The 3,604-nt window shown below is 40.9% G+C and overlaps 1 pseudogene; it reads left to right on the top strand.

The window, feature by feature from the left end:
• The first annotated feature begins 1,775 nt into the window (after positions 1 to 1,775).
• On the top strand, positions 1,776 to 3,374 carry LOC115836659 (annotated as a pseudogene).
• The last annotated feature ends 230 nt before the right edge of the window (positions 3,375 to 3,604 follow it).

Genomic DNA, 3,604 nt, shown 5'->3' with positions numbered 1-3,604 from the left:
TGTTTCACAGAAGCAATGTGAATATGCCTAGAGCCAGCCAGCATATGCAGCAGGTTGCATTACAATAGAAGAGCCTGAAGTTTAGGAAACCCAAATTTCTTATAATGGACAGTAAGCATGCTTTTTCTTTGTTGAAGAAGTATTATACTGAATAGCATCTATGCCTTACATTTGCTCCAGAGGAAGACAGTATATCTATTTCCCAAGCTGTTCACTATAATAACGTATTTGAAAAGATAGTCCAGATTAAACGGCATCTTGTGTCTCCACTCAGAAGACATTCAGAAATACAATAGTCTATGGAGAATTGTCTCCTAACAGTCCTTTAATATGCTTATTTCCATTGTAAATCTTTAAGGAGTAGGAAGATGTTCTAAATCTAATTTGAATATCAAAAGTGCGTGTGTGTGTGTGTGTGTGTGTGTGATGTGTGAAATCTCTCTTAGTAAGAGGATGTAGAAATCAAGAAAAAATTGAAGTAAAATTTTTTTCAGTGCTGGATATTTTCAAACAACTTAACATTCCTCTACTGTTGCATTCTCAATTATTTTAATGTATAATGGGAAATAGCATAGGAGCTTTTCATTCCGTTTAGTAAAAACATTTATTTAGGTATAATGGCCTATATTTGAATACCATCTCTGATGTTAACTGTTTAGATGTGAAGGAAAAAAAAAAAAAAGAAAAACTCTCTGAACTTCAGGCTTTTTTTCCTGTGCAATTTTACCTTATGAATTCAATGTTTTGACTAAATGAAATAATGCATGTAAATAACTTCATGTTTGCCTAATAAATACATATTTTCTATTTAATTATATTAACATATTATTATAGAATACTATATCTTATATTAATTTCTATAATACTATAATTTGAGTAATTATGAAATAAACCTGAAAATTATATTAATATAGGAGATTTAAAGTAAGGGTAAAGTAAAAACTGAATTAAATATTTGTGCATGAACAGAGGCACATGCATACATACATATAAGACAATATTCATTAGAAAATATCAAACAGGGACCTAGAAGAATGTTGTCACTAAGATGGCAAAGTTCCAGCCCTCAACCCCACCACATAAGAACAAATATAGACAGCTATCCAAATATCAAAATAGCACCAAAAAGGCTCAAGGATCCATTAAAATCTACAGCAACACAGTAGAGTGAAAAACTGGAGAATACCCACATAGAAAGGATTGCTGGTGAGATTCACATACCTTAGACACCAGGAGACAGCTAGGAGCAAAAAAGAAAGGCAAAAGCTATTGGTATCAGTCATGCAGCAGGAATCACTGTGGTCCTCAGTGGCTGCTCCACAAAGGACACTGGCATCTTTTGCTATGAAGATAACCAACATTCATTTCTACCAGAAAACCCCAGAGATGGAGATATGGCTGCCTAAGTCCTCGCCTACCATGGGTCCCCCAACCTTGGAGCCATGGCTAAATGAGAGTGCCCACACTCTCAACCCAGGCTCTGTGGCTGTGGTGAGCCAACCCACCTCTCAGACGCTAGGGCCGTTGTCATAGTACGCTAGTTTGCACTATGTGTTCCGGAGGCAAGTTCTTGTTGCATGCGCCAAACTCCAGGCACCAGCTCAGCTGCCATCAAAACTAGTCCCTGCCTGGACACCAGACCCTTTCTAATACTGCTCATGCCTGAGTTCTTGTTCTTGGCTCCCTCATTACTTCACAAATATCCCTGTTTTGCATACTGTTACCAATGCAGAAGGAGGGATGCCTGTGTCCTAGATGTCAGTGCCAACACCGACATGGATCTCCAGAGTTATAGTCTTCCATGCATGCCTATACTTCAGGCCTCAGCTGTGTGGCTACTCAATGGACACCACTCATCAAAGACACCAGGTGCTACTGCCACCAGGAGTGAACCCGTAAGTGGGACCCAATGCCAAGAGGCGCCACATCAGCCACAACTTTCCAGTGGGAGAATAATTGATTGGGAGGATGTTAGAAGCCACTGCCAATGAAGACCCCAGCAACCCTCGCTGCCACTGAAGACATCCACAGCATTGGTGCCTGAAGATCCCTGTAATCTTCATCAATACCAACCTCAACTCACAGAGCTACACAAAGACTACACCTGTGTCCACACAGGTGCCAGAAGCCCTACAACACATCTAGCGAGTGCCCTTGCATCCATCCACCCCAAAGGGGAAGGTTTTTCCTTGGAAAAACTAGCCTGTAAAATGCTAGACACTAAAGTATGGTAATAAAAATCCACGAAAAAACACACAAAGAAACATAACACCACCAAAATAACGCAATAATTCCCAGTATCTGACTCCAAAGAAATGGCACTATATAAACTGCTGGACAAGTGTTTAAATAATTGTTTTTAAAAGCTCAACAAATTTTTTTAAAAAATGCAAATGGATGATTCAACAAAATTACAAAAACAAAAAAGGTCTAAAATTAGAAATTAACAGAGAGAATACATATATTTTTCCAGAATTTCTGGAACAAACAGAAATTCTGGAAACAAAAATAATAGAATGAAGTGAAAATGTGAAATAGAGTGTTAAAGGCAGAAACCTGTTTCCAGTTTGTCAGAGAATATAAACTGGTACTTTCTATCACACTAGCACCTGATATGTCCAGGTGGAGTCTCCTGAAGGTGGCAATTTTAAGAAAGAGATTGTTATTGACTTATAGGGCTATCTGCTGCTCATTAGAGATGAAGAGGGGCCCCTAGAAGGCATAGTTTGCCATGCAGGCGTATGCTGTCATGTTTTTCCACAGCTTGGAGAATGAGGTAAGTTTGCAGACTGTTTACCACTACTACAGTTGAATGGCCAACTATCAGAACACAAGGGAGATTCTTCTAGTTCTGATGGGAATTCAGGATGCCATAAGTTCCACTAACCCAAAGGTCATCGATGACACCAGGGTGAAGAAGCCCTCTAATGACCTAAAGCAGTGCATGTACTACGAGATGTGTGCTACACACAGTCTAAAAGTGGAGAGGGTCTTCCAGGACATTGACCAAAAAATTGTTGCCACAAAGAGCTATTTCTCCTCTGTCCCATCAAATCCCAGCACCAGCCAGAAGGAACTTTGGATTGACGTTCCTTCTACTGCCAACAAGCCTACGCCCAAGCATAAGCAGTCCAAGTGCCAGTCTAACCTTTTCACCTCTTGAAAACTGAGTGACCCAGACAAAGAGAAGAAAGGCCTGGAAAGTCACGTGGACGGCATGGGGAGCAGCTGAGCCATCCCAGTTAAACAGGACTTGCCCTTCTTTGTCTGTTCACTGAGAGCCAGCACTTATCTCCAGCCTGCTGTAGCCTGTGTCCATTATCCTCCCCCTGGCCAGGGCCGAGGGATGGTCAGACCAGCCTGCATTGTGCTGAAAGCCCACAATCATCCCAGCTTTCCGGGCCTTAATCAATTGGTGGTGGGAGTGAACTCCAGATTGGCTGTTTGCTTGCAGACTGCCACTGTTTGTTCTGACTTCAGTGCATCTCTGATAGACCTTTGACATCTTCCAACAAAGAGTTTATGGGAGGGAGAACTGTAGAAATGGAGTTCTCCTCAAGAAAGCTGGGCAACTCACAAAACACCCCTTAATTTCTACAACAGG

The sequence above is a fragment of the Nomascus leucogenys genome, chromosome 9, assembly GCF_006542625.1.
Source record: "Nomascus leucogenys isolate Asia chromosome 9, Asia_NLE_v1, whole genome shotgun sequence".
Classification (NCBI taxonomy): Eukaryota; Metazoa; Chordata; class Mammalia; order Primates; family Hylobatidae; genus Nomascus; species Nomascus leucogenys.
The sequence above is the reverse complement of the archived record's forward strand: the minus strand, read 5'-3'. Positions and strand labels throughout refer to the sequence as shown.